Here is a 26,452-nt window from a genome sequence, read left to right as displayed (position 1 = left end):
TAAACTCTATGGCTACAAAAAGGCCTCAGGTAACCAACAGACTTCCTCACAATGCTATTATAGATGCTACTAATTAGCTTAGAACAGAAAATCTTGCATCATAAAATTTTGTGTCTTTTTCAGAGTTGAAGCTACTTAGAACTATAGAGATGAAAAACTCAAGCTCCCTTGCTTGCACTGACTGATGGCGTATATGGGGGATATTCCAACAGCCCTTTTAAGTCACAAATTCCAGGTTCAGGTAGGCCTATGGAGCAAGCAAGTCCTACAGTCAAAAATTCCCAGTGGTAATCACCAGTCTGTTAGCCATTGCTGCCTGTATCTCTTCTAGAAAGCAAAGTTTCAGAAGCTTCCTTCTCAAGCATTAGAAAGAAATCCATAAGCACTCATTCAATATACATCACTCAATATATAATATGTCCCCAGCAGGGACAAAGAAGACACTGTTTATGAACGTCAGGAAACAACTGGAAAAAGCACTGTCTCAGAAAGATGACAACCAAGGCTATGCAGCACCCATTGCCCTGCCACAGACATGCATAGACCTTGCTATATCTTTTTTTAGGAAGGAAAAAAGGTTAATCTGTGGGGCAAGTCATCAAAGGTATCAGCCTCTTTCCAAGAAACCACTCAACTTATCCCTTTGTTCAAGCTAATCTCTAACTGCAAACAACAGCTTTCCACACCAGTGTTGCCATACAAATCCTGCAAATCCTGTGCAAACTGGAGCTCCAGTCAAGATTTAAGTGCAAGCACCACAAAAAAAGAGTAAGCTTCCTTCAGGGTACTCACCAAAGCCTTGCTGCAGCACTTCTCCCAGAGGAGCACAGCCCTCTCAACTTTCATACCTCTTGCAAATTCACACCACTGCAAGTCAAGTAGGTCTGCCTCTCTCATGGCACAGTCCTCTGTAGAACTCCTAATTGATCCCAGCCTTTCCTCACTCAAAGCACAAATCATAAAATTCCTGCTCCTAGTTAGGTTCCTGCAGTTCTGCAGTTCTTGTCACTACAGTGAGTTTTTCTCCTCTCACAGGTCTTTCCTACCCATCTCCCCAGCTGCCACCACAAGCTCCTCATATCTCCAGGCACAGCTGAGGGATAACTAGGTACTCAGGTTCTATTAAGCCTCCTTCCTGCTAATTCAGGGTTATACCTCTGCAGTGAGCCAATTCCACAGTAAATTCCTATCCCTATGGTGAAAAGAGGGCCTGAACATCCTTGATGGGTACAAAAGACATTCAGGAGCTTTTGGGATGCTTTTTACTCAGAAGGCAGGAAACAGACTGCTTTCTGCTATTACAAAGATTTGCAGTGGTTTCAGAAAAATAGTTTGTTTTGCTTTGAGATGGACCCGTATGCTTTAAAAAACCTACAGGAATAAAATGAGATAGACCTGCTCATTCCAGAAGAGTAAACAGTTTTGGGTGTTCAGCTGAGATCAAACAGACTCTATTCAAACTGATTTTGACCTCTGTCCGTTAGATTTTGAATGAGTGTCCCAGCTGTTGGGTATGCTTACACACGTGACATGTACTCGCTTTAGACTAGCAATGCCATTTACACTGGAGAAGTTTTTGGTGAACAGGTATGTTCTTGTGGAAACTGCTGAGTTACCATAGTAGCACTTCCTATAAGCAAACAAAACCACTTCGCTACCCAACCAAACATGGAGATTTTTGCCTTAAATGCTGCAAAACTCCACAAAAAATACTCTCACCACCACATGTCACCAAGTTCAGGAGCAGCACTGAGGAGCTGTTCCTCCACCCACTGTGAAAATATGCAATTGAATGGCCCAATTTTTAATTTTTGCATGTAAAGGGAGTAACCTCTACAGCCTGGTGGTTAGACCTGCACAAGATTTCACATGGATTTCAGTCCTTCTTTTGGTAACTATCCTACATCAACTATTCATAAGAACCAGGTTCCCAACCTTCCCTTTTCTTTGGGAGTACTCTCACCAGCAAGTGCCACACTCACTCTTTCTGATCCAAAGCATATTTAATCATTCCAAGTAAAACTTCACTAAAGGAAATGCAGTAAGCAGAATACTAGAACATTTTACAGCCTAGCAATAAGGGCATCGCAGTTCAAATTCCTGCAAGCAGTAAATTAAATGGACTTTGTGTACCTACTGTCTGCATTAATGCTCTAATTATTAAGCCACTGGATAAACAAAGAGAGGTTACAGGCCATTCTTGCCTTTTTATCAGCGTAACATAATAAATAAAACTTTTCTGTGCCAACTTCATTTAAACACACAAAAAAAATATCCGTAGCAAGTCAACCCAGCAAGCAGCAAAACATTTTCTCTACCCTTTCTCTACATGATCCTTCAGACCATCATGTAGGAAGAGGTCTCTGTCACATGGGGTCACTTGGATACCCACATCCACTGAATATCACTCCCTTCCAGAGACACTCATCTTTAGACCATCCACTTTCTCCTTCTGGACTGGTATCAAAATGACACAGTTAAGTATGAATCAAGCATCCACAAGTTGGTTTAGTAAGTATTATTACTAAGCTGTTCTCCCAGGTCTACCGAGTATCCCTTGCTCCATATTTCTTCTCCTGAAAAGCACCACTACCTGTTTCTGAACTAGCTGTATTTTGCATGGACCCTCCGTTCAATAGCCCTATAAGGGTGACTGGATTAATTTCCAGTTATGAAGGAGTTACCTCATCTGTGAATCTCATTGAGAGCTACATGGATGAGAGAGACCCAGAGCTCTCCAGCACCAGCAAGTCTGAGACACCCTGGGCACATGCTATGTGGGAACATTATTATCAGAGAAGTCTACACCTGCAGGTTACAGATCCTTCAGTGCAAAATCTCACTTGAGTGCAAATTTAACATCACACACACAAATACCATTTAAATAAATTTGTAGATCTAACCTTTAGGTCTTCAAAAAAAACCCCCCCCAAAAAAAAACCAAAAAACAAAAAACCTAAAACTTAACCTCAGTGTGTAGTTTTCTCTCTTTGCTACATTTCTCTTTCCCATCTAGCCTGGGAATTAGAAGAGTCAACCAGTTTACAACAAGGCTGCAAACCACAGTTCGGAAATAAGAAAGACAGAAGACCAATTTGCTTAATATCTGCCCCACTGAAATGAACCCCAAATTTGTTTGGCATTTATCCTTAAAGCACAGCTGACAATGGGGCAACATGATGCTGAAATGCTCAAAGGCAGAATTGTTCTGGGATAATCGGTTTATTCTCATTCACAGACTGTGCCATTCATTGTGTGCCCAGTACAAACCCCCTTCTGTGCTAAAGGACAGAAGAGCTCTGGAGGTTTACTGGTCATGAATGGAAAGCCTCACTCTATATCATGATATAAGCTAGCAAATGCATTATGAATCCATACCAGGGCATTACAGTGCAGGATAAAATAAAAAGCAATGCAGACTATAAATTCAAATTCCAGAATACTGATGAAAATATGGGCTAAATCCTAGTTTCAGATCTGTGCAGCAGGCTCCTTGACTAACACTTGGCTCTCAATAAAGAGATTACTGTAGGATTAAGCCTTACCTTGGGAGGTAGAAAAGAAACAAATCTCTAATTATCTCTGCTAATGTACTCTGGCCATGATTTCTTTTTCTCGGGGGAAAAATAAGCTTTGTATTGTCTAAAGTCCAATATGTGTATTCTTTCAGTTAGTTCTAATATATTTAAAAGTATTAATAAGGTAACTTGTAACTTTTATTTTCTGGTTGTTAATGTACTTTCTAATAGGAATATTTTTGTAATTGTTCTTGCAACCTATACACATGTTCATACTAAAAAGCATGTTTTAAAATATTTTACTCTGTGACTTGAAATTTCCTTTTATGTATGACCTAAATCACTTGAACCACTACAGGAGAAGGAATTTTGGATTTGCAATCAAACATTTTACTTTTCGTTACTATTTAACTAAATTATTGACAAATATTTGCAAAGCAAACTGTCTCTGTTAATGCCTAAACACCATCAAGAACAGAAATAACCTTCCTCATTTAGAGAGGAATGCCATCCAAGGGGCAAAACTTACTATCTTATTCTACCTCCTAGGGGAAAAGTTGAAGTTGGAAGAAAAATAACTGAGGAAAAAAACCCACAGAAGTCTTGATCTAGAAAAATAAAATCATGGCTGAGTGGATTGAAGAGGGAAGGAAACTGAAGGACCTGCTTTCTAATAATGTGAGAGAAAACTCTCAGGGAGAGAACGAGAAATTAACGGCAGGCTGGAATTGCAGGTTAAAATACCACTAGAAAAACATGAGATAGTGCTTTTGGTCAATTTGGTGGAAAAGAAAGAGAAAAAATAAATGAAGATAATAAAAAGATGTATAGAAATGCGGGAGATTGATAAGAAGAGACATCAAGAAGATATGAGAGGAAAATGTGGGTTGTTGCATGAGACAGATAACAAGATTTTGCACATGCAGAAGAAACTAAAATCACCAGGAAAACTCACTAAGCTACACTAAAGAAACAGGAGTTAGAACAGGAGCTGAAACCAACATGAAAAATAAAGAAAACCCCAAGTTATCTGTCATTTTCTCATTTGTCCTAGACCTAATATAAATGATACACACTATTGTTTGATTTAGAGGAAGTCAGGAAAGTTGTACAAAATGTTTTGGGGTTTTTTTTCCCCTGGAAAATGAAGTGCCCAAATCAAAATTTTCCTGAAATGTTTCTATTATATTAGGAAAAGCAGAACAAAATATTTTATTCTCAGTCATATTGAATTGATGTTAAGTTTGCCTAAGCAATCAAACCCCCTTATCTGGGGTTAATCTGTAACTAAAATTTTCCTGTGTGAATTTTTGTAGGGTTTCTGGGGAGTTACTGTTCAACTACCACATTCTGTTCAACGGATTAACTTTCCCAAGGGGGATTGCAGCTTTCCATTTGCCAAAAATTTTACATTGTACACTACTTGCAGGAAAACCAGTATGTCACAGGAGGCATCACCTAAACAGACATCTACTCTAGAGATGAAAAGGGAATAAGGCACAGAAAAGTTTCTTTCATAGAAATCCCCCTTCCCAGTCATACTGATTATTTGCCTCCTACACTCACCGCCTTTCACACCCAAAGACATTTCTTCTACACTCCATGTTCTTACCACTACTACATCTCTTCCCACATTTCTGTCACCTTCTCTCTGCCCCCTCCTTTACTTACTAGACACTGTCTGCTAGGAAGCCCAGTATGTCTGCTATGAAAGGTAATATGCTCTCCTTGGTATTTCGGGCACATCGGCCTCTCCAGGAATCTTCATTCTCAAATGGCTGTCACTCAAGACCCTTTTCATGAGCCCACAAAACAAAAGCCTCTTAGCTGATGCTAGTTAAAGGGTCGATGGAATATGTGAGTGTGTTTGCAAAACGCGGAGTCCTTGATGTGTGATGACACAAAGGACACATATTTACAGGTTGTTTTTTAAAAAAACCCCAATCTTTCAATTGTGTGTTGTGATGTGTATTCCCGGAGGTGTAACATGTATGCATATATGATAGGTGTGTTGATTATAAGAAATGTTTTCAGCTCCTGCTGATTTTTTCCTAGGACTTACCACAAAAGAAAATAGATGTCTAAAAATCTATTACAAAAAAATACAGTAAGATAGTTGCATTTAAGATGTATAAAAGAAAATAGTATTGGATCACAGATCAGTTGTAAGTAGATTTCTTGTTTGTTTTTTTTTTTAAGACAGCAACTTCATGTATTTTACAAACTAAATAAGCTTATATGCAAAATCAACTGCTATGTATTCCAAATTTGTAAGACAGTTTAGCCTTTCCTTCTGGAATCAACTAACCTCAGAGGAAAAAAATCTTTTCCAAGCTTCCTTCCAAAGAACATTTGTGTCTGAATTATGAGAGACCTGAAGAATGAACCAGTCAAATGTTCTCCAAATCCTGAGTAAATCAGCTTTGTGTTAGAGAGGAGTTGTCTTCCACCCCCACAAAGGAATTTCAAAGGTGTGAGTTACTCAGTGTACTTGTATTTTTCAACAGAAATAACAGATGTTCTCAAGTTTCTCCAAGCTGTGACTCCAACTGTTGTGCTGAAAAAAGTCATGACCTAGCTCCTGCAAACATATTAAAACTGATTTTTTTTCACTTTACATTTTATTAGCCAGTTGCTTTGCCTATTTATACCTTTAAACATGAAGCTTTCAACGACAAAGGGACTCATCACACACTAATTGAAACCAATGTCAGCACTCCAACTGAGTGCCAGAGTCCTTTATAAACACTGGCAAGCATACTCAATGAACTCATGTTCAAAAAAAGTCCAATATTTGCATAATTTCTAACGTCTTGTGGTATTCCAAATACCAAAACAATAGGTATGGGAACAAAAGAATTTTATCAAGGATCTGTCTCTTTCTGATTACACCTCAAAATCTAAGATTACGCCTGCCTTCTCCTAATTTTATAAAAGAGGTATTATTAGATGCCTTTGTTTGAATAAAGCACATATGAATCTGTGATGAAACTGTAGTTTAAAGCTCATGAATTCAGAATTTAGTGCAGGGCAGGACAAAATCATGGTTCTGGTGAGTTTATGGTGAATAAATGCACCTTTAAAAACACACAGCTATCATCTGCATGTACATTTTAGTCCACCTTGTCCCCTACATGTGAGCTTGACAAGACATAGCACATGATGTGCAATTTCTGAATTAGACATATAGCAATTAGTGTGCCTTAGGGAAATGGTTATACCTGAGCCTTGCCCCAAACCTTTGCACCATGCGAGCCCCCATGTGAGTTTCTCTCCACCCACCCCTCCATACTGACAAAACTTGCATGATTCCAACTGTTTTTGATATTTAAAACCAATTTTCTTCTCAAACTTGGCATATAAAACTGGTAACAACAGATGAGAAAAGGCTGAGGTACTCAACAATTTTTTGCCTCAGTTTTCAATGGCAACCTTTCTTCCTACATCTCGTGAGTGGATAGACAGCAGGATGGAGACCAGGGGTACAAATTCCCTCCCACTGTAAGTAAAGATCAGGTTCATGACCACCTGAAGAATCTGAGTGTACATAAGTCTATGGGACCGATGAGATACATCAGAGAGTCCTGAGAGAACTGGCTCATATAGTTGCCAAGTCACTCTCCGTGATACTTGAAAAGTCATGGCAGTCAGGTGAAGTCCCAGGTGACTGAAAGAAGGGAAACATAGTGCCTATCTTTAAAAAGGGTAGAAAGGAGGACCCTTGGAGCTACAGACCTGTCAGCCTCACCTCTGTGCCTGGAAAGGTCATGGAATAGATTCTCCTAGAAGTTGTGCTGAAGGCACAAGGAGGACAGGGAGGTGATTTGAGACAGCCAGCATGGCTTCTCCAAGGGCAAGTCCTGCCTGACCAATGTAGTGGCCTTCTATGATGGAGTGACTACATCAGTGGACAAGGTGGGCTACAGATGTCATTTATCTGGAATTCTGTAAAGCCTTTGACATAGTCCCTCAGAACATCCTTCTCTCTAAATTGTAAAGAGAGGGATTTGATGGATGGACTGTTAGGTGGATGAGAAATTGGTTGGACGATGGGTGGCATCCAGAGGGCACTGGCCAATGACTCAGTCCCAATGGACATAGTGACAAGTGTTGTCCCTCAGGGGTCCACAGTGGGAACAGCGCTATTTAATATCTTCACTAGTAACATAGACAAAGGAATCGAGTGAACCCTCAGCAAATTTGCAGATGACACCAAGTTGAGTGGTGCTGTTGACACACCTGAAGGATGGGATGCCATCCAGAGGGACCTGGACAAGCTTGAGAAGTGGGCCCATAGACCAAGAGCAGCCCTGCCGAGAAGGACTTGGGGGTGCTGGCGGACAAGAGGCTGGACATGACCCAGCAATGTGCACTTGCAGCCCCATGTCCTGGGCTGCATTAAAAGCAGCATGGCCAGCAGGTCAAGAGAGGTGATTCTACCCCTCTACTCTGCTCTGGTGAGACCCCATCTGGAGTTCTGTCCCAGCACAGGAAGGACATAAACCTACTGGAGCAAGTCCAGAGGAAGGCCACCAAGATGATTAGAGGGATGGAGCACCTCTCCTATGAGAAAAGGCTAAGAGAATTCAGATTGTTCACCCTGGAGAAGAGAAGACTGAGGAGACCTGATTGCAGTCTTTCAGTACCTGGAGAGGGCCTACAAGCAAACCAGAGACTTTTCACAAGGGCATGTAGTGATAGGACAAGGGAGGATGGCTTTAAACTGAATGAGGTTAGTTTAGATTAGATATTAGGAAGAAATTCTTTACTGTGAGGTTGGTGAGGCACTGGCACAGGTTGCCCAGAGCAGCTGTGGATGCTCCAGTGCATGGAAGTGTTCAAGATCAGGTTGGCTGAGGCTTTAAGCAGCCTTGTCTGGTGAAAGGTGTCCCTGCCCATGGTAGGGAGGTTGGAACTAGACAATCTTTGATGTCCCTTCCAACTCAAACCATTCTGTGATTCTATGATTCTAAGAAAAATTGGTCCATAGATTCAAAACTTGTCATGGACAGGCTGATAGACAAAGAGCATGAAAACAGGTAAAATAGCAGTATTGCACAAAATTGATGCAGCTCATTCTGCATACATTAAAATTGCCTGACTGACAGACCATAGAAAGTAATTACCATGGTGAAATCATTAACTAGTTACTGTGTTAACTCTGGGGACCTCTGCAAACAAAGATTCTCTTTTAGTTTGTCAGTGACCCAAGAGAATAGTATCTTTCTCTTCCAGATTTATGAGCTGAAATACTAAAAGAGTTTGTTATCCAAGTCAGACAAGTCTGTAACAGTAAAGCCTTCACTTAAAAGCTCTGTTGATAACACTAGTCAGTTGTTACAGACATGTTCATAATCCTGAGAAACTTTCTTAAGAATTATACAGGTGGCACTTCTTTACTTTAGGAGATATCAGATGAGTACTAAGTCACTAAAAATTATATGTCATTTTGTCTCCCTCAAAGCAAATAAAGTTAAATACACAAGGCCTGTTTTCTTACAGTATTGTCCCAATCAAAATACACTTTTGAAGAAAATGAAGGGTTTTGACTGCTGTCAATTGAACAGATTTTATAAAATGTAATTTCTCTAGTGCCTTGTTTCCCACACTCACCAAATATTCAGAGCCCCAGCTCTCTACACATTCATGACTAAAAAGACAATAAGGTGTAGTCTCTGAGACTTTTTCAGGTAAAGAAGGCGGGACCCTTCCTCACCTGTAGTCAGAGATTTCATCTGTGTATGGTTTACTCAGAGAGTATGTGTATTATTTGAATGACTGAAGTCAAAGGCCTTTTTACCATGTACCTGCTGGAATCAGTACTTGTCATCCAGACAATTAATAGGGTTTGCAGTTTGGGAATCAAGTCTTTCTGAATACTATAGTCAGATATCTAGCAGTATTTATTTGGTGTATACTCCACCTTTTAAAAGCATAAGTATTCTGAAATGTCATTGCCTGTCACCTTAATTAGCCGAACTACTAGACAATTAAAGAGACATTTTATTATCAGTGCTTTTTGTTCCCAAGTGCTAAAAAAAAAAAAATGGTTTTGTCTTTCATTGCCTGCACGCAGAAATTCTAAGAAATCTACTGAGAATTGCACTGAAATCACTGAGATAAAACTTTGTATAACTCTTTGTATAACTTAGTAGCAGTGAATGGCATGAGGGATTCATCATAACCACACAGGGACTGAAGGTCTCTCCTATCAACTGGCATGTGTATTCACACTACTGGGGCTCCAGTCTTACTGGGCACTTTGAGTATAATTTTCACCCTCTAACTATTCAATTCATAGATTCCCTTGAGATTAGTCCAACAGCACGCAAATAATAGCTGGACATTTTTAAAGGTGTATTTATCCACTGTGCACTGGACTGAGTCATGCACTGGGCTCATTTTAAATCAGAGTTCATGAGCTTTATTCCATCAAAATTTGCATCACTGATTCATTCAATTAGCAAAGTGATAATACTTATTTTATAAAAGAGAGAAGACATGTCTACCTTAGAGTTTTGAGGTGTAACTAGAAAAGGACACATCTTTGACAAACTGTGCCCATTATTTGTATTCTGAATACTTCAAGATGGTAGAAGTTATGCAAAGACTGGACATCTTTAAACTAGAAGCATTATAAGGTAATGGAAAACACAGAAAGAAGGCAGGCATATTGCAGGGACCTGTGACACAGCAAACAACCATACAGAAAAACAGATTTCATTTGTTTGCTTCCCATACATCTGTTTTATATAAGCTGCCATACAGAATAAAACAAATGCCCTACATACACTCTAGTGTATTATGTCAATAGAGTCATCTTTATCAAATGTATTTGTAATGTTCCCAGAGAACAGTATCAAAGCTATTTGACAGGACCCATTTTTCCTGAATAAAACAGACGCTCCGTGGTCATGAATAAAAATGTGGTCTTCTACTGCTAAATATTGAAAGTACGTAGATCTCAGTTCTCTAGCTTTCTGTCCACCTCTCAGTGATGTCTTAAGTCTCTAAGGATCTTAAATTGCATACCCTGGCTGTTAGCCTAAATTCTGCTCCAGCCTCAATCCTTGCAATTGGTTTTTGGAAGGTATAACTTAGAACAGAATATTCACTTCACCCTACCTACATATGAGATGATAAAATAACAGAATTTCCAAAAGGAACAGAATTGGGGAAAAAAAAGCCATTTTATATTAGATGTCCATAAAATAGAATTGTGCAGAACCACATGTAGCTCCATTCTAAAAGAGATGTGGCCACATGTTTGTCCAGTCAGCACTGGGGGTGAATTTGACTGTGATGCTGGTAAGGGACCTGTAGAAAACACCACGATGCCCCCATGACACCATGCTGAGCATGGTTCTCACTGAGTGAATCAGAGTGACTACAGTCCCTCAGGGTGCAGTCTGCTAATACTAGTAAGCCAGTAATAGTCATCTATAAGAAAAGGCACCATTCCAGTTTCCCTCTTTCTCTCTTAGCCCCTGTGGCAAGTTTGTTCCTGGAATCCACAGATTTAAGCAACTTTGTTATAGCAAATTAAATAGCCTGTGCTGGAGCTACTTCCTGGAAGTATGTGACATACTTACAAACAAAACAAGTTTGGTTTACTGTGTTTTTTTCATTAATACTGCTTTTAAAATTACACCTAAACCCACCCTCACTGTAGCTTGCATTGTACAGCCATAAAAACAACAGGCTGTTTTGACTCTGAAGTGACTATTATTTATTACTAAGCTGATAGAGAGAAGATGAGCAGGAAGAAGAGGTGATATAGGTTCACATGAGGAAGTGTATCTAGCAAAACAGTTATGTAGTTATGCTGAGACTCTGACAAACCTTGAGGCAGGGATGGGAGGCTTGGAAAAGCAGAGGAATAAGGCCTTAGGAGTATTTACACAGATTTTGTGCTATGCATAATCAGCAGCATGGCTGAAAGCATGAAAGTGAATGTACAAGAGAGCTTTAAAATATGAGGATTGTTTATAAAATGGCAGTGAGAGATACTTCTTGGTGATGTAGATTAGACATGGCTTGAAAAGTAAAGAGAAGTCATTCTGTATTTCACACGGGGAAGAAAATGGAGCCAATAGCATTGTGCAAAAAAAGAGGAGGGACAGAACTGGGACAATGAGCCAAGAAAATGACCTTTGCAATTGGATTGAAAGACAATGAAAGCTCTGTTAAGTGCATATATGTTATGCACATAGCTCCCAGCAGCAGGTTGTTCTGGGCAGGCAGGGAGGCAGGAGGCCATGGTAGCTGAGAAGGTAAGCAAAGCACAGCTGAAAAAGATAAAAAGCAGGAACAGGACAGACATCAACTGTTGAAAACAAACCAGAGCCCACAGACTAACAACGTGAATAGCCAGTTTAGATGAGAAAAGAGCCAGCACATGGGCATCCTATCAAGTATCCTATAATTACAGGCTAGAAGTCAAGAAGTATTTGTAAGAAATTTATACAAATCTGAGACTGTAGTCTGGAAAGCAGCAGCAATGAAGTCTACAGTGAAGAAACAGTGTCCTCAAGCAGAGACTGAATTTCAGGGAACCTGGACAGTTCTTGATGTTTACTTTCTTAAAACAGAGGTTAACCTCAATTAAGTTTAAAGCAATTGCATTATATTTACTGTCTTTTTCCCAGTGTCTCTATAGTTTTCTCACTGGGACCTTAAAACTCTGAGCAAGCAGAGATGAAGGATGAGTCTTAAGAAAAGGCCTGTCTTCTACCAGAACTCTTGAGCTCTGATTGGGGGACACAAAGAAGATGTGGATTTGGATTATCAGGCTACCCATCGATTCTCCCAGCATAGTGAATTCCCCTGGATTGTAAGGGCCTGAATATAGTATAAAGAGTAAAGCAGTTCCTGCTTTGTCCCTGAAAAAAGCCCTTATTTTCTCATTCTGTCCAGGTGGTGTTCTGCCACGGAAAAAGGATTTGCTGTAAGCCTTTAAGTGTTGTACACTGAAAAAAAAATTTATTAAAAAGTTCCATGTGGACAAATCAGACTACAGCACACATTTAGGAAGACTCAGGAGACCTGCAGGAGGACTTTCATGCAGTGATAGCAACAAATACTGTGACAGCTAGCAAAATTCAGCTGTGAGCTGCTAATTATTGTGTGCTCCAAACCTCTTTCACAGACTAAAACCCTCTACAGTTGAAACTCTGCAGTCTCTGAAGAGCTTATCTGGAGTTTACCCTCTGGAGGATGTGGGGAGAAAGACAGTGACCCTTCCCTGACTAATTACATAGCTTTATCTGCCTTCTCAGATGGAAGATGAAATTTCAATTTTATATTGCCATATTTTTTACAGCTTTTAAAAAATACTTAGTTTTGCACTTATCAAAACAAATGCTTTTTGGCCTATAGGGTTCTAAGAAATGATCCATCATTCTTTTCCCAGAAGGAGAAAAAGTTGCTCTTGGGATAGTCAGTGCCTCTTTTTGTCCTTGCATACAGCCTGGTGGTTTGAGCACAGGCTGTATCCAGCCTGGGAAGAAATGGCAGCCACCTCAAGGCTGCCTTACAGTGGGGAGACATGATACCTTTCTGGCCCTGTGATACTAGCTCACAACACTAGTAAGAGGAAATAGTCCTGTAAATCTTTAATACTGTGCATATTGTACCTTGTTAGGGTTTTCCTCCTTTCCTTTTCTAGGACTAGAATCAATTTCTGGTTCATTCTGATCTACAAGTCTATGAACTTCTAAATACACAGCCATCAGATCCTGCAATCAGACAGCTCTTTATGGCACTCCGTCTGGGTTGTCTGGCAGGCTTTCACATAACACTGGCTTCTTAGCATAGTAATGTTTCATCTGGTCTTTGCTGGAACACAGATAGTTGTGATATCTTGGTTCACTATCTGCTAAACGCACTTACTGAGCAACACTTCTTACCTAAATAAAAGCATTTGGCCTTCATTTCTTACCAACAGATTCCCTCTTATTGAGTTATGGAATAGTTGTTGTCCTAATTCTATCTATACTGTTTTCAGCTGTAATGTTTTTCTTTACGAAAGAGGGTTTGTTTCCTCAGTCTTGGCTGGGTTATATCTGATCACTTTTAAGCCACTGTTCTGCATTTCAATACGAGGACAAAAAAAAAAAAGTACCCTTCTACAAACTAAGCAGGAGCTTGCATCTTGGAGATATTTTATTGTTTTACTGTATTCAGCAATTAGAAAACCCCAAGCTTGTGCTCTTGGTATCAGCAGTCAAGGCTCTAGCTTATAAATAAAATAAATAACGTGGTAGCTATAGGTTTAACATTTTGCTTGTGTTGTTGCTCCCTCTTGTTTTTACAAATGATCTCCATGCACTCACTATAGAAACAAACCTCAGGTGCTGGCCCAGAATAAGAAAGTATTTGATTTTTGCCCCAGTGTTAGATTTTGAGTTCCTGTCTGCAGTAATTAATTATAAACCATCACTCCCTCTCTCTATTAAATATAGAGAGAGGCCTTCCTGTCTCTTACTGTTTTCTAAACAGCAGCTCCTGATTTTGTATATATGATGACTGTTATTGCTTCCCAGGTGTATTACCTTACACTTATCTATATTAAATCTCACTTCTCTTTCCTCTGTCCATCTCTCAAAAGTTGTCCCTAACCTTATTCTCCAGTGAGGAGAGATCCTTTCTCAGAGCTGCTTTGTTTATGGGATGCATTGCTAGAAGCACGTAATAGGCAAAATAATTGTGTAGCTCTTCTAGACTTTTCATTTCCTCTTTAATGCATTCAAATTCTGCTCCCTCTGATGTAGTCATTGACTTCAATTCAATCAAGAACAAGCATTTAAAGAGCTGGCACATTGTTTGGATAATGGCAGTAGTCCAGTTATTGAAATTTCGTAATCCTTTGTTTGGATTAAATTTCTTGTTCTCTTCTGAAACAAGCATGGGGGATGAGAGAAGAGATTAAACCATATTACACTGCATCCCAAGCCTACAAAAATTATTCCATAAAAGCAATTTATAAATACTCTCAATGTCTGCTGGTTTTCTGCACCTGAAGAAGTTCTGTAATTTCATGCCAGCACTTTCACTTTGGCATGTTTAGATTCATTTGTGTCTCTGCTGGCTTAAGTTTGATTTTTAGCTGACAGATATTTGGTTTTGGGCTAGCTTTTGGCACAGCAGCCCCAGTACTGTACATCATTGTTGATTTGTACTGTGATGTCTCTCAAGTCTTCTACAGTTCTCTCTGCATATCAGCAAAATTAAGATGAACTAGCTGAAAGCAACCCTTTGGGTTTTAGATAGCCTTTGACAAAATCTTGCCCAGGAAGTAGATTTGCCTGATCCCAGCCAGCAGCCTAACTGATTCTGGGCAAGCCCCTCATACAGATAAGAAAGTGAATCTTTTCTACCAGTGTCACTTGAAATGTTCTTGAAATGCTCTATAGATGACAACAGTTGCTGCAGTAGCCTTCTCAGGGGTTTGGGAGTTCGTGCTCCCTTCCTGGCTTTGGCACTAATGATCATGCGGTCCCGCAGGGAGTCGGCTCAGCACTGATGCTAATTAATTACTGCAGACAGGAGCTCAAAATCTAACATTGCTGAGAAATCAAATGCCTTTGCCTTTTGTCTGCAGCTGGTCTCTAATGGCTGCATTTGGGGAAAATCTTTCGCATAGTTAAGAGCAAAAGCACTCTCTCTCTTTCTCTCTGCTGTTAAAATAATACAGCAGTGAAGAATTGAATAGTACCAAACGCAACAAATTAGAGAGGCTAAAATAATATCACGATAAAGAAAAAATTAGTTCTCGAGAGTTTTAACAGTAGGGCACTCTTATGAAGATACTGCTAAAAACATAAGACTGGAAGAGACCATCTGGGTCACTGAGTCAGTCCCTGCAACCACAAGTTGTCATTCAATAATCAGTGAGTCCAGAATGATCCACAGAATATTGATGCTGCATGTCTCCATACACAACAGGCCTCTTTCAACATCTTACAATAACCTTAAGACCTACTGTGAACAGAAAAAGTCACATCAATAATGTACTTTGGGAAAAGAACAAGTGAAATCATGGACACTGTTCATGTCGGAGGACACAGATTCACATTCCAGCCTTTCTCCTTTCCCCTTCTCACCACATGTACCAGCACACTGCATCAAGTCAGGTTGCAAGTCTAGCTGAAAACTCACTGTATAAAATAGCCTTTCATTTTCAGCCACAACAACTCCCTGAAATCAGTGGAGAATGAGCAGATCTTTTTTTTTTTTTTTTTTTTTTTCTTTTGGCAAGCTTAGTTCTTGGCTGCAAAGTTCCCTGAACCAACCTACTGCTCAGCTGCAAAAATACCAGGACAGACTATGATAGCTCTGACTTCGATCAGGATAAACTGCTATGGAACTGTACTCCAGGGATGAAATTTCTCATTGCAGCAAAGCCAACCAAATGGCTATCTGCCACTGAAAGGAGCAGTTCCACACAAGTCTGCCCCAACTGGCACTGCTATTCAATAAACCATTCAATAATTACTTACTTTTTATGGTGAGGTTTGTTTCCCTCTAGTTCAGCTCACCATGGCCACCAGAAAAGTAGAAATGTGTAGCCAAGGAGGAGGCGGGGAAGCAGAATGACCTCACTTTTTTGCACTGGCAAACTGCTAGAGTTGTGTGGTTACATCACAAAGCTGTGGTGCATAAGTGGTTCCCTTTGAATGCTCCTACCTGCTCCTGTACCATTTGTGTGCCAGCATCCATAGTCATACAGCCTTTGTTAGACAGGATCAATGATTAATTAAACTCAAGAAGTCTGGAGAAGAAAAAGTATCTTCTTTTTTTCCTGATAGAATTGTTCCCTGATTGAGTTCATGTTAGAGACAAACAAGATTTGCCTGCGTGATAGCAGAACAAGAAAAGGTGGATAAGTGTAGTAGATTAGTAGTTGGATGAGATGCAGCCAAAATTTTCAGATTTTCCAAGGAGGTCCTTCCTGAGTGAGTGTTGGCAATAGCCTGTGTTAAACACAGAGCTGGACTACACGACTTGTAGACATCCTTCCCAAACAACATTTTTGTGATTTTGTAATTCTCTACCACAGGAATTAGAAGTCATACGCAAGTAGTCAGAACAGTTTTTGTATGTGTGTTAAATGAGCTATACTAATAAGTGTATTTCAAACCCGCACAAGCTATTAAATGACAATGTTTCTCTTACCAGTTTTCCATGTGGCCACTGTATGACAGAAGATCCGGCAGACGTTGTTCCTTCAATTCACAGCACACGTTAGATAATGCAAACACATATTTAGAATGTAAGTGTCCCTAAAAGTTCTAGGGACTTCATCTACCAATCTATCGATACATGCAATGTATCCAGCACATGCCATCTGTAATATATAATAATTGATTATCAGCTGTATGAAAAAAGAAGTAACTATTAGGATGTGACCTTGCTCTACACACAGCATCAGAAAAACCAGCACCCATGATTCAAGAAGAATATATAAGCCCCAGAAAAAAAATCAGAGAGGAGAAAAAACAATCCAGAGGTTAAACAATAATATCTAGTGTATAAATTTTAAGAAATCTATTAAATCTGTCAGAGAAGAATAATGATTGGATCACTGTACACAGATATACACATATGGAAAAGGTACTTGATCATAGGGAAAGCTTTTTAGTTTTGCAGACAGAAACATAACAAGATCTAATGACTGGAAACTGGAGACAAAGATTTCAATAATTTCAAGATTGAAATTATGCAATTTCTTAGCAGGGGGGTAACCAGACATTGGAACAACTTACCTGGGGAGGTGGTAGAGTCATCATTGCTTCGAGTCTTTAAGGTAAAATCAGGTATTATTCCAGGAGTCATATTCCAGTCCAGCCTCTAGGAAAACTCCTGAAGGAGATTAGGCAAAATGATCACTTGTTTGTAGCCTTCTAGACAGGAAGCTTTTTCATACAAGTCTATGAATGCACCCCAACAGAGTGCCTGCTATGCTGTTTGAGCTGGGGAACTGAGGCTGACACTACAGTATCAAATTTATAATGTCCCTTCTGGAAGAATTAGTGCCCTTGTATCCCAGGCACAAATTTGATTTAAATATTTATCATCTGCTAGCAGCAGATGGATTTTTTAAATAAATAAATAAATTTTTTAAAGAACAGAAATCAAACCTATACTGCCTATAAATATTTACGTAGTTTTCATGGATAATGTTGGGTTTTGTGTGACTCTCTTAAAAAGCCTTTTGCTAAATGCCATGACTTTATGCTGTGCATGCGTAAATTTTCCTGGCAGATACAGTGGGAAAAAAACCTAATTGAAGATAGCATCAAAAAGAATTTTAAAAAAATTTGAAAAATACCCAACTTTGTTTCCTTGATTACTTACTCTGCATGTGCCTTTGCTAAGCAATATTATTTTCTAAAATCTATGTTCCTGCTATTGAGCGCTCAGTATCACTGCCATACCTCGGACAAAAAAAAAAAAAAAAAATAAAGTTGATGACATTATAAAGTTTACAAGGATTGTTCAAATCTTCAGGGAACTGAATCTCTCCCTGTGACATTAAACAATTTACAAAACAACAGGAACAACCATACCAATATCAAGAAGTTATTTATTCTCATAATTTTAATAATTTCACAGATGTCATATTTTAATCCATTATGTCCAAGTGTATTATGCTTCATAGTTCCTTGGTGATTTTCCACCGGTTAATTATCATAGATCATAGCACTGCTTGGGTTGGAAGGGACCTTGAAGATCATCTAGTTCCAACCTCCCTGCCATGGGCAGGGACACCTTCCACTAGACCAGGTTGCTCAAAGCCTGTTCAACACTTTCTTGGATAGGACAACCACAGCTTCTCTGGACAAGCTGTGCCAGTGCCTCACCACCCTCACAGTAAAGAATTTCTTCCTAACATCTAATCTAAACCTAACCTCATTCAGTTTAAAGCCATTTTCCCTTGTGCTATCACTACACGCCCCTGTGAAAAGTCTCTCTCCAGCTCTCTTGCAGGTCTTCTCTAAGTAATGAAAGGCCACAATCAGGTCTCCTCAGAGCCTTCTCTTCTCCAGGCTGAACAATCCCAGCTCTCTCAGCCTGTCTTCAAAGGAGAGGTGTCCCCTGATCATCTTTGTGGCCCTCCTCTGGACTCACAGGTCAATGTCCTTGTGCTGGAGATCCCAGAGAGCTGGATGCAGTGTTGCAGGTAGAGTCTCATGAGTGTGGAATAGAGGGGCACAATCCATTTTCTGCCCAGCCTATATTCATGCTTGGGATTGCCCTAACCCAGCTGTAGAACCTTGCACTTGGCCTTGCTGAACTTCATGAGGTTCACAGACTCACGTCTCAAGCCTGCCCACTTCCCTCTAATGGCACATCTTCCCTCCAGTGTGTTGACCACATCATGCACCTTGATATTGTTGGCAAACTTGCTGAGGGTGCACTCAATCCCACTGTCCATGTCACCTGCAAAGGTGTTAAACAGCACCAGTCCCAACAGCGACCCCTGAGGAACGCCACTTGCCGTTCTTCCATTTGGACATTGGGCACTGACCGCTACCGTTTTGAGTGTGACTATCCGGCCAATTCCTTATCTGCCAAGTGGTCCATCCATCAAATCTGTGTCTCTCTAGTTTACAAACAAGGATGGTGTGCAGGACAGTGTCAAATGCTTTGCAGGTAGATAATGTCAGTTGCTTTTTCCTTATCCATCACCACTGTAATCCCATTATAGAAGGCCAACAAATTTGTCAGGCATTATGTACCCTTAGCGAAGGCATGCTGGCTGTCACCAATCACTTCCTTATTTTCAGGTGTCATAGCACAGTTTCCAGGAGGATTTGCTTCATGATCCTGCCAGATAAAAAGGTGAGACTGATTGTCCTGTAGTTCTCCATGTTTTGCTTTTTCCCATTTTTAAAAATGGGGGTTACATTTCCCCTTTTCCTGTCAGAGAAAACTTCACCAAAGTGCCATGACATCTCAAATACAACAGATAGGGTCCACATTCTGCCCCTTCCCTCAGGACCTGTGGATGTGTTTCATCAGGTTCCATGAACTTGTGCACCTTCAGGTTCTCAGAACCTGCTCTTCTCCTGCAGTAGGCGGTTCTTCACCCTCCCAGTCCCTTCTACAGCTTGGGAGCTGTGGCTGGAGCACTTGCCAGTGAAGAGAGCAGCAAAAAACCTGTTGAGTACCTCAGCCTTCTCCATATCCTGAGTAACCAGGTCTCTCATTTCCTTCCAGAGAGGGCCCGCATTTTGCCCAGTCTTTTCTAATTATTATTGGTGGCTCATTACATTCTAATAAAACTTCTCTCTCATCTGTCTGTCAAATGGAAATGAAGTACCAGAGAGAAGTTCCCAAAATGACCACTTGAGATCCTTTAAAAAAATTACAAAAAGGAGAAGACGTTCCAGTACCCTCTACCCAAAACGTCATTCTGAACACTTCCTCTTGAACAACGTTTTTGTTTTGCTTCTTCATTTTACCTTGTTCTTACTAACAATCACCAGTCTTTTTACAAACATCAACTTGAATATTCAAATTATTTTTGAAAGAATGCTATGTTTACAAATATATTAATTGGTTATTTAAAAAGACAGCATCTCTGCAGTCAGCACTTTGGGGTTATACTTGCCATCCAGTTACACAGACACAGAATTTATGTTGTTGTCATGATCTTGTCTCTAACCTGAAACATTGCTTTGTCTCACTGAAGGGGGAAGGCAGGTCTCCTGATAAATGTACTGGAGGAGAATGTGCTTTGCTCTTTGCCATACTGCTGTCTGCCTCCATGACCTTGCAGCAGATTCACAATTTCTATAAAGTTATGGTGCCTGAAAAAAATTACCATCCCCTTCTTTCCTCCTCCTCTCTACTTACGGTCTTAATTAAGAAGTAAAACAGAACAGTTTTAAGAAGCAGCTATGTTGGATACCTATTACTGTACCTCAGCAACAACTCAGAGCCTGAAATACACACCTAAAAGAGTATCTTTGGTTTTAACAGAGAGGGAGGTAATCCCTGGCACAAAGCCACATCTGACACCTGTATGTGGCAAAGACATCTGTTACTGCAGCTAAAGCCTACAGGGTAATGAACAAGAGGCCACAGGCACATGATTTCTCTCTCTGGATGTGCACATATGGCTTGATGCAGCAGTTATGTGCAGAATCCTCCAGCCAGGTCTGAGCTGGAGTCACGGGCACTGTGTATTTGCATGACCACAGTGTTGTATCTAACCTAATTAGCACCATGTCCAACCTAATTAGCACCACCTACCACAGGGTTAAGTACTTTGGGTGCAACAGCAGTCATATGCAAGTCTACAGCAAGTCTGCCTCCTATTCCACAAGTAATTCAATGAATATGTGCTACATTAAGTCCTGCACTCTGTTTCATGATGTAGAGGTGCCCTCTGTCATGTTTGGGTTGGTTTGGTTTGTTTTAAATAGCAAACACAGATAATTTTATTTTACTGCTTTCAAGGCAATGTGCAGCTTCACTTACTGCTGTTTTTCTACACAGTTTCTATTTAACTGAATAGGAAAAAAATGCTTAGTATACCAAGATATTAGGATAAAATATGTTTAGGATAAGCTTCCACATGTGTCTAAATAGAACCCAAACACCTAGGTGAAAAGAAATCCCTAAGTCTCTATGCTCAGCTGCTCATGTAAGTGCTGACTCTCTGCTCTCATGTCTCTGGGGCACTAATTTACAATTCTGTAAGATGTTCCTGTAAACTGCTTAGTAGCAATGCTATGTCCATTTGCACAAGCATGAACGATGATCCAAGGTGTGAAGCAACAGAAAATAAGCCTCTCGCACTTATATATGTGCTTGGGGAAGTGCATCTCCTTCAGGGTATAGCTTTGGGAATTTTTGGTTTTTAAAAATAAAAAAAATATTCTGTGACAACTTAATGCCTTTTAGCTTCTCAAATAAACTGATAGAGCATGCCCGTTTCAAGCTAACACATGGACACATTAACTGTAGTAACGAAATCCAAAATTTCTATAAGCAACTAAACTGGGCATTATCATCTGGCAGTTTACCATGTATGTCATGGTAGAGGAAACCTTGAGAGATTTGAAGGACGCAGCAATTGCTCCAGGAAGGGTATTCCATATGTTGAGGGTGACCAAAAGGACCTCATTAACACATCCACGAGAAAAGCAGATGGAGTATATATGGAGACTGAGAGAGGACAGGGAATGACAGGAAAAGGCAACGTTGTGAAGTGCTGTGGTGCAACTGAGGACACAGCTGAGCTGACAGAGCACCCAGCTGCTCCTGAGTGGGTGGGGTCCACCGGCTCTCAACAGAACAGCCAGGCAAACCCTTAGGACAAGAATGCTTCTGTACTGGGTTAGCTCCCACAAGTGACTCCCTTGGGTGAGATAAGCACCAGTGTTGGCATAAGGGAAGGGCCAGGAACCAACCTACGAGGAGGAGTGAGGAAGGAGGCACAACACTACCGTCTCGGCAGCAGCTGCCTATTAGCTTGGCTTAGCTCTATCATCAAAATCCGCTCACAGCTTAACACCTACCGACAGCGCTACATAAACCAGCGTAAGCCATTGCTGCTCTGCAACCCCGCATCTCTCACCACTTGTCCCTACTCCACACCCAACTGCCTGACAGACTCCATCCGAGAAATAAGCTGCTTGAAAATGGCTCCTCTCCTCCCTCCCCCACGCTATTTTTCAGCCAAATCGGGTTCCTAATCTGGTTTACCACACAGCTGAGCAAAACAACTGTGCCAGCAAAACAGCGGGCATATCAAAGAGACAGGCGCGGATGGCTGGGAGCAAAAACTGTCTTAGGCCAGCACAGCTGCCAAAAAAATTGTCAGACTGCACTCTCAGAGGGCTAGAGGGCTTGCAGAGACAGGGAAATCTATGGAGATACACTAAAGAGGTAAGTACAAAAAGGAACCACAGAAATAGGCCAGGGAGATAAGTGCAAGAATAGTGTTTCAAGGGACCTTTTTGACATGTCAGGTCAGGCATAGGGAAAAAAGCTGTCATAAGCAGGACGAGAGATAACAAAAGCCTAAAAAAGCATATCTGTGATGTGGACAGAGATAAGAAGAGGCTTTAGAGAAGAAAAGGAAATAAAATTCATGTACATCAAGATAAACAGGCCAAAAAAAGAGTGGAGTCAAAGATGACTCCCATGACTCCTACAGGTCTGATTGACAGAGAGTAATTGTGTGTCTTCCAGGCAGGATTGCAAAGTCCCTACCTGGGGAAAAAACAGGGGTCCTTGTGTGGAGTCTGCAGATGGAATTTCAAGTCAAGAGGTTCTCTGAAACACTATACCGTATTTCCTCTACAGGTAGAAGCCTTTAATCCTGAATGCTTTCCTATGTAGTTTTTTTTCAAATGAGCTTTAAAGCCAACACACTCACACTTGTTCATAATGGTAGAAGAGGCCAGGATCAACAGCATTGCCATGGAGGACAGGGGTCAAAAAATTTTCAAATGCTTTGTAAACCTTCACGTAAGAATCCAGAATGGGCCAAAGCCGCTTCTCTTAGCCTTTGTGGGGGAACAAAGGGTATTCAGATTCAGAATGAATCTTGACTCAGCCTCCACTGTAATTTGGTACTGTCAAAACCTAGAACTACAGCTACGAGTGTTTAAGAGCTGATTTTGATGACAAATTGTTACATCAGGATGGAAAATGAGCCCACATTTGTCTATTTCAGTAACGGAATGAAAAAGTAAGCCACTGTCGATTTTTGGAGTTACACTCAACTTCTGGAGGTATTTCCATGCAATTTTGTCTCCTTTAGTGCCACCCAGTGGAATTAACGTGAAATATCACTCTTATGCACAGGGAGTTTATACAAAAATCCAACAGCACACCAAACGGCTTTATATTTTCAGGAGGTGCTGTTCATACCAGGTAAATTGCAGGTTGTCAGGGATATTGGTATAACAGTAATGAAAAACAGAACCATGATTTCCAATAGCTATAATTCAAATTAGATCTGACATTGTTGCTTGTAGTTTCAGGAAAGCTACTTATATAATTTCTAAAATAGTTATTTGTGTCTGCAAAATATGTAGGACATACAAAATTCATACTGGTACAGCACAGCATAAAGATTTAACAGCATCCATTTATGTAATGCACCTATCCACAACTCAAGCCAATAAAATATTAGTTGTAATTCTGTTTCTCCTCTGAGGCACAAATAGCTTGACTAAAGGAGCAGGGATATCTAGATTTAGAGGTGCTTATATTATAAATAATACAAGTATTTTTAAAACATATTCACACACATCTATATTGCATTACATATGTGTGTATGCAGACATGCATATGTGCTGTATACATATATATGCACACCTACAAATAAAAGGTAGATATGTTATAGACTCACAATAGATTCTTTTTTCATCTAAAACCTCCTTTCCCTTTTAGTACTTTCCTGAATCCTCTCAAGTTACAATGAACTCATGCCAATATTTGCATTAAGATTCCTAAGGCCATTTTCTTGCTTTTTCTAACCCCAGGATAGAGCTGTGTGCTAAAGGCCTAAGGCTTTCTATCTAAAAACTCTTTACAGGTGGCTTGCAAGATGGATTTCTGCAAACAAGTGGATTTCTACCTCTTTTGTTCCTTTATAGCATACAGAAAAGACAAGAAAATATCTTTTACTATATTAAAAAGTCAGAATATTTTCTTGGTATTACTTACCCTAGCAGATGTCTACTGCAATGGAAAAAAACAAACCCATTGAAATGCTAATGTCTCTGTGCTTCTGAGTTTTAACTTTCCTTTCTCTAAGTCTCTCTTCAAATCCCAGTGGTTTCTCTGTCAATGCTCCACTTCCCATCACAGCTTGTCCCTTTTCTCAGAGTCAAGACTCGATTCTGTTTGATTTTGTCTGCTCTACCAACGTGCTCTCATTCTTCTGGTTTCCTCACTGCCTATCCTCTCTCATGTCTCTTAAGTCCTAGGCTCCTGGCATACAGTCCCCTACTGATTCCTCATCTATATTAACTTGTTCCCTTGCCTTGAACTCATTCTCCTTCATTTCTCCTTGAGAATTTAATTTTCTTCCTCACCTAATCCCAGTACCGTCTCCCTATTGCTCTAATATTAAGGTTTTCCACACCCAGTAGTTTCAGTCTTGCCATATCCCCTGCCTCCACACTTAATGTTTCCTTCCCCTCAGTCTGGTCCTTGTTCCCTCTCCATTCCAGTAAGACACACTCAAGCACCTGTGAAGAAGAGAAAACAGCAACATTTTGAGAGCACAGGGTATGGTTACAATAGCCTTACTCTCAGTCCACAGACCCATCCCAGTTTATAGTGGCAAACAGGTCTCTTTCGGGCCCACAACTGGGGAAACACTCGACTGCAATACTGGCAAGGATGGTAGGGACACATGCTAATTCAGGAATGGGGAAAGTTAATTTCCTCAAGGCTCATAAATTATGATATGTGTAGTCTGAAAACTACACTCCCCTCCCAACTCAGTTTTTCCTGACAAATTCCAAGTTTGCTCTTGAGCATAAAGGCATTTAAGAACCTCAAATATAAGATTTTCACAATACTTTACTCTAGACAGAGCCCAAAGTACGCTTCCATCCTCAGTATGGAAAATTTCATGCCAAACCACAGACGTTTAGCAAGTGGTATGTTACCTAAAGCATAATTTAGCAAGCAAAATCTACAAGTGATATGCTACCTTTAGCTGTAGTTAAAGTTTAACAAACTAATTTAAAGGACAACAACCCTATTCTAGGCATTGCTATATCTTTGAAGTATAACAATTTACTAAATGCAAAATAATATTTAAACTAGTAATAAGAACACATATGCGTAAAGGAAATTTATTAGCAACTTACCTCTTCATTTTTAGCTTTTGTTTTATACTCTGTAATTACTCAATGCATTTTCCTCAGCTGAGCAATCTCAGAAGAGTGAATGATTTTGTAATCAGGATCTGTTTATGGCAGCATAACAACACTTGCGTAACTGTGGTGAAACAAAAACACAGATTTACTCTAACCTCACTTCCATTGACAAGCCTATATAGTAATTAATGCTCTTCTAGTAAGTTATCTCTTTTATTCCAAGGGTTAGTTTGCTGAACAGTAACACTGGCTACCCTGTCACATGCAGACATGTCTCTCTGGCAGTGCTGTCCCTGTCCCTTGCCTGGCTAGGAGACCTTCAGTGATCTGCTCCAGCAGAACGCATAACATTATCTTGGGTAACAGCAAACAGTCTTTTCCCCATCCTTCTTCCAGATGCATTTCTAATGAACCTCAGCCAGAGCTCTCCAGTGTTTACTTATAGCAGGGACCAAGCTACAGATGGTGCTCAGGGGATTTATTGTGCCAGGCCAGTAAGATCCCACTGTTATTGGCTTTCTGTGGAAATAACTCTGAGCTCTCTTTGCATTGTCGTGATGTTAAGGGCACACTTCTCATATTAAGCTGAATAAAGAATGTCACTATATATTAACCTTAACTGCACAGAAAATAACTCAACTCAATGGGAGCTACTGCCCTCTGTGTTTCAGTGGGACTTGACTTTGAAGAAATAATAATTCACTGGTTTATAAAGGTAGAAATAAACTTATTATGCAGGAAGTGCAGGTGCAATACTGTGATTATAGACACTGGTATGATTCACCTTGAGATTTTAGTTATATCCTGCCAAAAGCAGGTATTATCAAGACCCAAATGATTCTAACAACACTACTATTGGTGTGACATTTAGAAGTTCCTTCCCTTTTGTTCCCCTAGTGGGAACAAAACCATCTCTTTTCTTCCAGTGTTGAAAATTAAATGCACAGCAATAGCACGATCAGCAAGGTGTTTAACTTCAAAATTGCCTTTCCTGGTGAGAATGAAAACACTACTTGTTTCATTTTTATTTTTTTAAAAATTAACAGCAGTGTTTTTCTCTCACTTCTAATACAC

The sequence above is a fragment of the Myiozetetes cayanensis genome, unplaced genomic scaffold (assembly GCF_022539395.1).
Source record: "Myiozetetes cayanensis isolate MyiCay16 unplaced genomic scaffold, myiCay2020 scf7, whole genome shotgun sequence".
NCBI lineage: Eukaryota > Metazoa > Chordata > Aves > Passeriformes > Tyrannidae > Myiozetetes > Myiozetetes cayanensis.
Note: the sequence above shows the minus strand (reverse complement) of the source record.